Source organism: Tenrec ecaudatus, chromosome 16 (genome assembly GCF_050624435.1).
Source record: "Tenrec ecaudatus isolate mTenEca1 chromosome 16, mTenEca1.hap1, whole genome shotgun sequence".
Classification (NCBI taxonomy): Eukaryota; Metazoa; Chordata; class Mammalia; order Afrosoricida; family Tenrecidae; genus Tenrec; species Tenrec ecaudatus.
Genome location: NC_134545.1, coordinates 41091195 through 41103780, shown reverse-complemented (window position 1 = coordinate 41103780; position 12586 = coordinate 41091195). Strand labels below are relative to the sequence as shown.

At 40.5% G+C, this 12586-nt stretch overlaps 1 protein-coding gene and 1 non-coding gene across 5 annotated transcripts in view; one reads left to right on the top strand and one right to left on the bottom strand.

The window, feature by feature from the left end:
- Window positions 1-12586, bottom strand: part of KCNMA1 (potassium calcium-activated channel subfamily M alpha 1) — a 992499-nt gene that overhangs the window by 644291 nt on the left and 335622 nt on the right. The gene's annotated exons all lie outside the window — the stretch shown is intronic.
- On the top strand, window positions 7439-7545 carry LOC142430016 (U6 spliceosomal RNA). Its single transcript, XR_012780507.1, has one exon. It is a non-coding gene; the product is annotated as a U6 spliceosomal RNA (small nuclear RNA).

Genomic DNA, 12586 nt, shown 5'->3' with positions numbered 1-12586 from the left:
ACTAGCCCAGTGACAGCTGGGAGGATGCGGTGTTTTATTCTGTTGTACATAGGTTGCTATGAGCCGGAACTGACCGAAAGACATCCAGCAACTTAAGGATTCACAAACTGGCCAAATCACCATAGTCAGCTAGAGGTGCATGGCAGATAGAGACTCCAGCTGACAAGCCCTGTTGTCAAGGTCTCCACAGGGCTCTATTCCATTCACCGCATGATGTTCCTATCCTGAGCTCTCAATATAAATGTCGACGCCCTCAACTGATCATTCCACGTCCTCTGCACTCGCCCCACTGCACCTAGTCAAACTCCTCTCCCCAAAAACAGTTTGAAATATTCCAATCTCCAGGCTTTTGCTATCGAATTCTCCTGCCATTGTATCTCCCCTTTTGCTTCCACAACTCATATCAAGAGTAGCCTCTCTCCAGAAATGCTTCCTGGGCAGCCAAACCACAAAAACCTCTCTCCTTCCCACAAAGTCTTAGGCAAACCATTGTTTCCTAACGCACAGTTTCACATTGTTCGTTTTCCCATGTGTCCTGTTTCCCCAGTTACACTTCTTTAGGCGTTTACCCCCTGCTGACACGTGTTTGACTTCTCCAGAGGGCAGTCGCAGGTTTTGTGTAATTAATGTTGTAGACAAAAATTAATTTTTTCATCATGGATGACCATCCATATCATCTGTCAACTAAAGATGGAGTCCTCTCACCTGCCAGGATCGTTGATCTCTACTCCCCTACCCTACAGCCAGTCTCTTGGAGGACTACCAATTGAAGTAGATATGATTCAACTTGATCCCAACTCATGGCAATCTCATGTGTGTCAAAGTAGACCTGAGCTCCATATGGTTTTCAATGATTTTAGAAGTATATTGCTAGGCCTATCTGTCAGGTAAGGAGTCCTAGTAGCGTAGTGGTTCTTATTAACTGCAAGGTCAGCAGTTCAAAACCACCACCAATTCCACATGTGAAAGATGGGGCTTTCTAATTCTGCAGAGTTAAAGTCTGGGAAAATCAAAAGGGCATGTCTCACCTGTTCTATAGGTCACCATGAGTCAGCACCAACTTGATGGCAGTGAGTTCGGTTTGGATCTCCCAGGTGTCTCTTGGTGGACTCAAGCCTATAAACTTCCCGTTCGTAACTAAGCATCGGTACCACTCTGGGACTTCTCCAAGAGGCCTAGCATCTTGCATTTGGCTTCTCTGATGCGTGTTCACATCTCCTGTGACCCCCACCTATAACGCCGGGGTCAAACACAGAACCTGGCACAAGTTAGAAGCTGAACAAATACACATTATATGAAAAAAAACACCTTGCTTTTGCTTTTAATGTTGTATTGTCATTTAGGTAAAAGTTTCCAGAGCAAATATGTTCCAAATTGACTGATTTTTACACAAATTGCTCCACCCCATTGGTCACAAGCCCACACTGCATCGTCAGTGTTCTTTCTTGGGTTCCCCAGTTCTATTTGCTCCGTTTTTCTTCCTCATTCTCCTTATTTCACTTTGCTTTAGTGCAGATGCTGCTCTTTGGGCCTTGAAGAGTAGATTGTTGTGAGGAGCGTATTCCTGTCTGGCTCACTTCCTAGGCATTTACTGTGGTGAAAGTGGACTCTGAGAGTAGGTGTCGTCCTAAGTCAGGAGGGTAAGTGAGGGCCATGATCTTGGGGGTTCTACCAGTCTATCAGTCCAGCAAATCTGGTCTTTTTCCATGTTTTGATTTTGTGCTACCATTTCTCCCACTCTACTGGACACTGTCCACGATGATCCCGATCGGTATGGCCAGTGCATCTGCGGGGCATCACTTAGTTCTTCTGGTCTCAAGTAGTCCTTTACATCGCTTCCTCGAGTCTTTGTGTTGTTGTTTTTGCCCAAAGAGAAAGAGACCAATAGTCATGTCATAGGTGGTTGCTCATAAGCTTTTAAGCCTCTGGTTTCCAGCTACCTCAGTAGGATGTAGGACATTGTCTTTATAGGCTCTGTTAGCGCCATTGATCTTGATGTCTACCAAGACTATGACCCCAAGCCCTCAAATCTATTATCTTGGTCCAGGAGACATTTGCTTATGAATAAGAGGTTTTCATGACTGTGCCCATATATATTCATATATATGCGAATAGCAACTGCCAACCCTACATAAAAATAAGGATGAACTCCCATATACCTTCCCATTCCTGTCCAGCTTCCATGATTACTTATGTATCCACATATACGTCACTGTTATTACTGCTGTGGCAGGATTATAATTGTACTTAATGCTGTTGCTTTTGACTCTTACACACCTTTCATCCTTTGCCATGGTTATGTTGTACTGACTTCCCCATAGTGTATATTGTCTTTCCAGTCACCAAGGTTAGCTTAGCTACTAGATAGTTAGTAATCTCCTAAAGCTCCCTCCCAGCCAGATTAAGCAGCAAAGAATGTTTCCTTCTAGTTAGAAACCTTTTCTTGACTTTTTTATAATAGTAGCCTCTTATAATATTCATCCTCTGTCATTGACATCCCTCTCGGCACGTGGTTAGCTGTTTCATAAATTCATCATGATTCTTTACTCTGCACAGTATTTCATTATGTTTAAATATCAGTTGGTTTATCAATTCAACCACAGGCGGACACTTAGATTGTTCCATATTCTTGCTATTGTTAATGATGCTGTAGTGTTCATATGTCTATCTGCTTCACATCTTTTATTTTCTAAGTTACATACCTAAGAATGGGATTGTGAATTATGGTATTTCTATTTCTAGCTTTATGAGGAAGCACTGTACCATTTCCCATCCTGGCTGTATTATTGTCCATTCCCGCCAGCAGTGGATAAGAGTTGCAATCTTCCCATAGAGTTGTCAGCATTTGCTATTTTCTTTCTATTTGTTCAGTGTAGTGTCATTGTTCCTGGTGTAAAATGGGTATCTCATTGTAGTTTAGATTTGCACCTCTCTAATGGCTAATGATCACAAGCACTTCTTCATGTAGTTGAATGCCTTATTTGGTAAACTGTCTTTTCATGTCCTCTGTCTATATTTTAATTGGATTGTTTGTTTTTAAATTAAAGATGTAAAATTAAGCCCTTATCAGATGTGTCATTGGCCCCAAATTGTCCCCCTATCTCTGGGTTGTCTTTTTGTTTTTCTGGTGAAGTTGCTGAACCTAAATACTTGATTTTTAGGAGGCTTCAGTAATGTAGTTTATCTTCTGTTGTTTGTACATTTTTAGTTATGCGTGACGAACTATGTATTTCTTAAATTAGAGCCAGTAGGCTTGAACCTATATTTTCTGTGGTCATCTGTATAATTTAAAATTTACATCTACATCTTTAGGTTAGTGTACTGTATAATTTAAAATTTACATCTACATCTTTAGGTTAGTGTACTGTGTAATTTAAAATTTACATCTACATCTTTAGGTTAGTGTACTGTGTAATTTAAAATTTACATCTACATCTTTAGGTTAGTGTACTGTGTAATTTAAAATTTACATCTACATCTTTAGGTTAGTGTACTGTGTAATTTAAAATTTACATCTACATCTTTAGGTTAGTGTACTGTGTAATTTAAAATTTACATCTACATCTTTAGGTTAGTGTACTGTATAATTTAAAATTTACATCTACATCTTTAGGTTAGTGTACTGTATAATTTAAAATTTACATCTACATCTTTAGGTTAGTGTACTGTGTAATTTAAAATTTACATCTACATCTTTAGGTTAGTGTACTGTGTAATTTAAAATTTACATCTACATCTTTAGGTTAGTGTACTGTGTAATTTAAAATTTACATCTACATCTTTAGGTTAGTGTACTGTATAATTTAAAATTTACATCTACATCTTTAGGTTAGTGTACTGTGTAATTTAAAATTTACATCTACATCTTTAGGTTAGTGTACTGTGTAATTTAAAATTTACATCTACATCTTTAGGTTAGTGTACTGTGTAATTTAAAATTTACATCTACATCTTTAGGTTAGTGTACTGTGTAATTTAAAATTTACATCTACATCTTTAGGTTAGTGTACTGTGTAATTTAAAATTTACATCTACATCTTTAGGTTAGTGTACTGTGTAATTTAAAATTTACATCTACATCTTTAGGTTAGTGTACTGTGTAATTTAAAATTTACATCTACATCTTTAGGTTAGTGTACTGTGTAATTTAAAATTTACATCTACATCTTTAGGTTAGTGTACTGTATAATTTAAAATTTACATCTACATCTTTAGGTTAGTGTACTGTGTAATATATGGATGCTGTTTCCTTTTTCTGAAGATCCCAGTTTTGCCAGCAGAGAGAGGTTATTTACCCCCATTAGTAAACTTTGACTCCGTCAAATATCGGCTGTCCATACATGGGTGGGTTTATGAGAGTAAGTAAAAATGCATCACTACATGAAGAGGGAAGTGCAGAGTGGAGACCCCCTTGCAGAGGAGTCTAGGGGAGGAGACGAGTCAGTCAGGGTGTGATGTAGCACCGATGAAGAATACAGCTTTCCTCCAGTTCCTAAATGCTTCCTCCCCACCCCCGCCCCCAAACTATCATGATCCGAATTCTACCTTGCAAGTCTGAATAGAGCAGATGTACACTGGTGCAGATAGGAGCTGGAGGCACAGGGAATTTAGGGCGGATGATCCCTTCAGGACCAGGTGTGTGAGTGGCGATACAGGGAGGGTAGAGGGTGAGTGGGTTGGAAAGAGGGAACCAATTACAAGGATCTACATGTGGCCTCCTCCCTGGGGGACAGAGAACAGAAAAGGGGGTGAAGGGAGATGTCGGTCAGGGAAAGAGATGACAAAATAATAATTTATAAATTACCAAGGGCTCATGAGGGAGGGAGGAGGGGGGAAAGAGGACCTGATGCAAAGGGCTTAAGTGGAGAGCAAATGCTTTGAAAATGATGAGGGCAAAGAATGTACAGATGTGCTTTACACAATTGATGTATGTGTGGATTGTGATAAGAGTTGTATGAGTCCCTAATGTTTTAAAAAAAGCATCACTACAAAATTGTATAAAGGGGCTACAAAAATGTCATGGAATATGTCTGAGAAAATTACCCTTTAATTCTGGTTTCCCACAAACTTTTGGAAGCCCTCCTGTAGAAATTTTTATTAAACAACAATATCACAATGTGAAGCTATTGTTTCCTAGAATGTCCTGTATCTCGGTCTACACACTTGAGAAGGTGGTGTTTCCATCAAAAGAGATGGGAAAGTTAAAGAACTTTTCCCTAAACAAGTCCACGCTTTTTAGACACTGCATCAGAACAGCAGCCTTGCCAGCCTCCAGGGATTCATCATGTTCCTTCAAAATGTTTACTTGTCAAAACAAAGTCCGTCTGAAGGGGCAGTAGCTGAGTTCTAGAGAGATGGAATATGATTTCCCAGTGAAATCCTCACAGGAGAGACAGTGGCGCCACCGGAGAATAGACAAGTACATTGTTATCATGGGGAAAGATGCCTCGGTGCAACTTTCCAGGCCTGTTTCTCGCCAACATCGTTTTCACGATGCTTCAAGCGGCATCCTAATAAGGCCCTAGGATCATCCTCCTGAGTACTCTGACAGAACTATCACAATGCCTCCTTGGGGATCCTCAAACACAGTCACCACAACCTTCTGAGCTGACCTCTGTGCCTTGAATTTAACTGGTCCAGCAGACAGCACATTCCCTTGGGAGCCACTCTTCTGATTGGATCCTTTTTTGTTTTGTTTTGTTACAACATACCCTGATGGGACTAAAACAACTGAATTAACCAGAGAGCATCCCTAGGTCACAAAGACAATTTAAAACTCATCTTATTTGGAATAAAGTTATGTATGTGTAAACTAGAACCCTAGTGACAATACTTTCTGACTTATTCTCCCATTTCTGCACTCTCCATTCTGTCCATTTGTCTATGTAGCTAATGTTTAATCGGTACAAGGCAATTTTGACCTCCACATCTGTATAGAAGGTTCTGAGATTGGGAAACATGGTGTCTTGATTTTATTCTTCTTCGGTAATTATTTATCCAGAGCATCGTTCCTTTCCATACAAAAGGGAAGATTCAGAAGGTGAAGACATAGGAGTCAAATAATGTAAAAAACCCTTGATTCTAGTGTCAGGATTAAAACTAAGTCATTGGAGTAGTTATTAATAGCTCAGCCAAGGAATAGTTAATTATCGCAGGGAAAGTACTTTTGAAGACCTGCATGTGTCAAAGTACCTTTGTTTGACTTTCTAGTATTATTGTCCTATGCAACATTAACCATGTTGTCTCTAAATTAGCAATCGTATTTCATCATTCTCTCTCTGGTGTCTATGTGACACCATTTGCCATAGCTCAGAGTCCTTGCGTGGTAAATATGGCAGTGGACTCAACTTCTTGGTGTTTGAAGTGCACTTCCTGGGTATCAGAAGGAAAAAAAGCCAGGAAATGGTTTTCTCCAAATCCAGTCCTTTAAACCCTCCTGAGAAGTTCTGCTCTGTTACACATGGCATCACCACGAGTGGAAATCAAACCAAAGGCAACCATTGTTTTGTTCTATTTGCTGTCTATAGAGGATGCAAACAATTTGTGCTCAGTTACTAAGAGAAGGTTCTGAGGTTAGCAGTTCAAACACATGCAGCAATACCATAGAAGAAAGGCCTGGAAATCTACCTCATAAAGATTACAGACTAGAAAACTTGAGTTCTACTCTGTTATACATTTTTGGGCAACCATGGCCTGAATCCACAGCAATGAGTTTGGTTTTGGTTTCCTCCTCCTGGTTCCCACATCAATGAGTTAAATGTATTTTTGACATGTGTATGTTCCACATGTGCATCAGCTCTTCTGACTCAGTTTCTTCTCAGTAACATGAAGGAATAGCTTTATATAGAAAACTTACAGACCTACGAGTAAAATGTTTTAAAACATATTAAAATAATAATTTCCTCATTACAGAGGTTTTTCCCCATAACAACAGCTATACGGTTACTTACCCATCCAAACACTAGCTCATTCAATTCTCATACAGTAAGTCAGCACTATCGTTTTTAGCCCCTTTTACAAATGAAACTCAGAAGGTTAAAATACAGGACTCTTTAATCAGGAGCCACTACATTCATTCGTGTATTCGTGTCTCCCTCCAGTCACCTCCCCATTCATAGATCCTTCCACCCATTCAATCCGCGAACCAAACAACCATGGTGTTCATGTTCACTGTGGATCTGGCCAGTGAGTATGGCATTTCGAAGAGGTAGACACCATTGTCAAAGAGGTGTGATTTTGAGCTTGCCGCTGAAAGTCCAAACAGTCACTATCTAGAGACAGGTAAAGTGACCCTCTCGTCCTCCACTGAGAGAAGGATGGCTGGAAACGTCCACAGAAGGCAGTGAGGAGACATGCACTGGAGTGAGTGAGAAGGAGATGCAGGCTACCAAGAAAGGTGAGGGAAGGACAGATGGGAGGACATGGAAATGAAAATGTTGTGCTCACTTCGGTAGCGTATATACTAAAATTGGAACAACATGGACAAGATTGGCATGGCTGCTGTGCAAGGATGACATGCAAATTCATGAAGCCTCCCATATTTTTGCAGTGGAAAATGAATTGTTGCAGATGCCGTTAGGTTGAAATTTAGCTCCCTATCATTTGATCCATTAAATTTGTTCCAGTCTTTAATATTTTCTGTTTTTATTTTTGATTGAAGTTTTTGTTGTAATTAATTTTTAGTTTAGTTTGTTTTTTAATGGTTTTCTGTATATGAAATCTGGGATAGGTGAGTCTATTGAGAGTAACTGGATTGATGGTCCCTTAATGGCACGGCAGGGGAAGTTGGGGGAAATAGGGAGCTAATAACAATGAGTACAAGAGTGAATACAATATTCTAAAACTGAATGTGGTGATGACTGTACAACTCTTCTTGATGTTACTAAAATATTGAATTATATGCCATATGAATTATATGCCAATGAAACTGTTAGGGGGAAAAAAGAAAGGAAAATATCTTGGTGTACATCAATGTCCGCTTGAGAATTAACAGAGAGAGGAAACTCTTCCAGAAGCCCAGATCTGGCCAAGGTTAGATATTCCAAGCACTAGATTCCTGGTAGCAGAGGGTGAGTACCGGTAAGTCCCATGGAAAGAGTCTCTTCTAACCTCTAGTTCTCCTGCTGAAAATGAAGCTCTGGGCTAATGTATGCCAGACTGTGCTCACGGAGCCAGCGGTGTCACAAAGCACTATATCAAAAGACTCCAGAGCCCCAAATATTTAACAACCAGAACATTCACTCCATCCATCAATTTGGTAATTGTATCTGTTCACCCCACTCCACCCACCTCTAATTCTGGCCCCTGCATTAAAAGGGGGGGGGCGGAGGCACGGGGAGGAGTTGGGGCTCCTTTGCTGACCTGCTCATTTCTTAAGGAGATGCTATGATCATTTACGACTCAGAGCTCAATGCTCTGTAAATATTGACACGTTTCTCCCTCTTAACACATCTCTGCCAATCTGATTAACTGGCTGGTCAGTGATTGGGCAGCAAGGCATTAGTGCATCTGGGTCTTTGCCAAGGCTGCCTTCACATGGCTTCAGTGCCAGCCTCACCCTTTGGGAAACACAGGAATCACTAGGTTCTTGGGAGTTCTGACTTGCTGAAACCTTTGTCTATTCTATGCCCCCCTCCCTTATAAATCCATGCAGTCGGTCTATCTACATAAGATGGGTAGGATAAACAATCTGACCAATGGTTCTGGGGAGACATGGAAAAGGGGGACATAGGAGAAGGGGGTGCCAACAAACCCAGGGACAAGGGAAGAACAAATGATCTAAAATTGATGGTGAGGAGGGTATTGGATGTCTGGGGGCAGGAGGGAGGTAACAGCAGGACTTGACCAAGGGCAATGTAGCCAAGAGGGATTACCGAAACCCGAATGAAGGCCAAACATGCTAGTGGGACAAGAGGAAAGTAAAAGGAAATAGAGGGATGAACTAGAAGGCAAAGGACATTTATAGAGGTCTAAATACAGGCATGTATATATGTAAATACATTTATAAATGATGATAGGGGAATATATATATATATATATATATATATATATATATATATATATATATATATATATTTGTTAAGTATTAAGGCAGCAGATGGACACTGGGCCTCCACTCAAGTATTCCCTCAAGGCAAGAACACTTTGTTCTACTAAGTCGGCATTCTGTAATACTCACCTTCCCTGACTTGATTGCTGAAGACAAAATGGGTATATAAGCAAAAGTGGTGAAGAAAGCTGATGGTGTCCGGCTATCAAAAGTTATAGAGTCTGGGATCTCAAAGGCTTGAAGGTAAACAAGCAGTCATCTAGCCCAGAAGTAACAAAGCCCATATGGTAGAAGCACACCAGACTGGGTGACTATGAGGTGTTGATGGAATCAGGTATCAGGTCTCAAAAACCCAAAATAAAACAGAAAAATCATATCAATGTAAATGAGGGAGAGGGCAGAGAGGAGACTCAAAACTCATCTGTAGACAATTGGACATCGTCTTTCCGAAGGGTCACAAGCCAGTCAGGATGCAGTATAGCCACACAACTTTCCTCTAGTTCTTTAATGCTTCCTACCGCCCTCCCCCCCCCCACCACCACTATCATGACCACAATTCTACCTTACAAACCCAGCTAGACCAGAGCCTGTACACTGGTACATATAAGTGCTCACAACATAGGGAATCCAGGACAGATAAACTCCTCAGTATCAATAATGAGAATAGCGATACCAGAAGGGTAAGGGTAAGGGTAAGGGTGGGGGAGTAAGGAAGAACTGTCACAATGATCAACATTTAACCCCCTCCCAGGGGGACGGACAACAGAAAAATGGGTGAAAGGAGACAGTGGTCGGTGTAAGACATGAAAAAAATAATAATTTATCAAGGGTTATGGGGGAGGGAGGAAAAAATTAGGAGCTGATACCAAGGGCTGACGTAGAAAGAAACTGTTGTGAAAATGATGATGGCAACATGTGTACAAACGTGCTCGGCAAAACGGGTATATGTGTGGATTGCGGTAAGAGCTGGAAGAGTAAAAATCATTTAAACAAAATGAAATAAAATAAATAAATCCATGAATAAAACAAATCCACACAGTGAGTACAGACCTTCCCAGAGGGCATGGGCATGAGGCACAGATGTGGGGAAGCTCCAGCGAGGAAGTATCAAGTAAGCCTAGTATCTACTGGGCATGAGGGAATGGCCTCCTCTTCAGAGGATATGGGTTTTAAGAGAAGACTGAGTTGCGAGCAAATATTAATGTAGTAAGTGTGGGTTTCATGCCCTGCTATTTCACAACGCTTCCTCCCAACTTTTCTGAAGCTTTACATCCTTTGAATAGCCTGCCTCAATAAGACTGCCTTGGTGTATCTGGAGATCTTAAACACATTCTTGCTACTAATGGGACTTGTGGTGGTAGCTTGGACCACCAGCCATTGCTCAGGAGAAAGACAGGGCTTTCTCCCCCCCACGATGAGTTAGAGTCTCGAAAGCCCACAGGGGCAGTTCTACCCTGCTCTATAGGGTCACCACGAGTCAGAATTGGCTTACTGGCAGTGAGTTGTGGATTTTTGTTTTGTTTTTGTATCACGTTATCATCTTGAACTCTTAAAAAGGGCTAAAGTTCAAGGTCAGTTCTTTGTCAACCATGCCTATATGACAAATTCCAACACTCATGTTGGGCATCAAGTCTCAAGTTAGTGTCCATGTATGTTGTCACACACATTGCTGAAAAAATTAAATAGTATGCCCACAGCCCCATTGGAAGAAGATCATTGGAAACTCATGGCTGAAATTCCTCTCTGCCTTAATGTACCATATACTTTTTCTATGACTGATTTTAACCTGTACTGTTTCTGCTACAGTAAATGTAACCAAGATGATAACATCTTTTCTGAGTTTTAGAAGTCTTAGTAAATCATTATACTTAAAGGTGGTTTTAGAAATCCCAAATACAGGTTGCAAAAGTAGGATCTACTGGAAGTCAGGATAGAATTACAGCCTTTTCCTAAGCTCAACTCTTTAACTAAAACATCTATAAAGTCTTCCAAATTTTGAAGAATAAATGTGAAAATAAACACCTTAGACAATATCCCTTCCTGAGATCCTGGGATGCAAAGGTATGGGAGTCAGACAGCTGAATGTATATCCTGGGGAGTACATGGCAGCTCCCTAACCCTCAACACGTTACTCTGAACTCAGTCTCTCTCATATATGAAAGAGCAATTACACAGACTGATATTTACCTCAAAGGGGAGTGTGAAGACTAGGTGAAATAAGGTATCCCAGGGAATTCACTCGTGCCCTGGCTTATAAGAGTCTTCGATAGATGTGAGAATTAATGTGACATTACTGGCACATGGAATTTTTGTCTCCTTTTTTTCCTTTTCAATTTAACCATTTTATGGATATGTGATTCGTGGACCAGAGTTATGCAACCACCACCACAATCAATTTTAGAGAATTTTCTTCATTTTTGTTATCCAAAATAACATTAACTCCCCGTATGCCCTCCAGTTCCCCTGTCATAACCCCAAGGAGTTGCTAATCTTGTTAATGCATCTATAGAATGATCTGACATGACTTTCATATAGAGAAAATCATATTTTTGAAAAACCCACATTACCAACAAAAGAAAACACAGGAAACCCTAATCTAAAAGAAAGCAAAATATAATAAAATTGAGAACAAGTTATAAATGAGTCAAATGGAGAACAAAGGGTAAGATGTTGCATTTTAATCTAACTGTATCTAAAATAAGCTATCCTCCAATGCACTGTCTTGGATCAAGACCATTCGCACCCCTGATCAATGGTCTCAGGGAGTTCAGGGAGGCCTAATCCCCTTTGGGACTTTGGTCACGGTCTGGAGCTTTCCATTTTTGCCTTTTCCAACACCTAGAGTAGAATATGAGCATCCAATTTTAAGGATTATGAAGACAGACTACATTTACTTCTCTTCTTGAGCTTAAACTTAAACTACTTAAAGCCTGAGAAAGTCCACCACAGTTCTGGAAGTGCTCTAAAATAATCCACTTAAAGTAAACACTGGGTCCTCATAGTCCAGAGACCCTTAGAGTCAATGAGCTACAAGAAAAATGGCACCCACTAAACCCATCAAATGGTATTGTTCCACTGCGAGCTCAGATGTCTCTGTGTGTTTGCGCCTCTTTATCACCTCTCACTCCTCCCAAGAGCCAGAGGTTTCGGGCAGAGGCTTCGGTGGGGAAAGGTTATGGCATTTGCACTCATGTTGACTCTCCAGGGAGAGACAGAGGATCTGTCTCTTGATAGACAGAGTGCCACACTGCTGATGATACACCCCTACCAGCTTCTCCACTTTCTGCCTTCAGGCCAATGGAAAATAAAATGTCTCTCTCCTGCCATATGAATTCAGGAAAACAACCATAACTCTGCGGTCTGGAGACCTGTGCTATAGGAGAAGATTTCAAAGAGCTCATGATGAAATTCCGTGGAAAGATAATGGAATTTTTATAAGTTTTAGAAGCCCCCTCATACTGTACTATTGAATTGCTGTACATTATACTGCATATGATAGTCTCTATCACCCTGGGCATTCACATAGTAAAGAAAGAT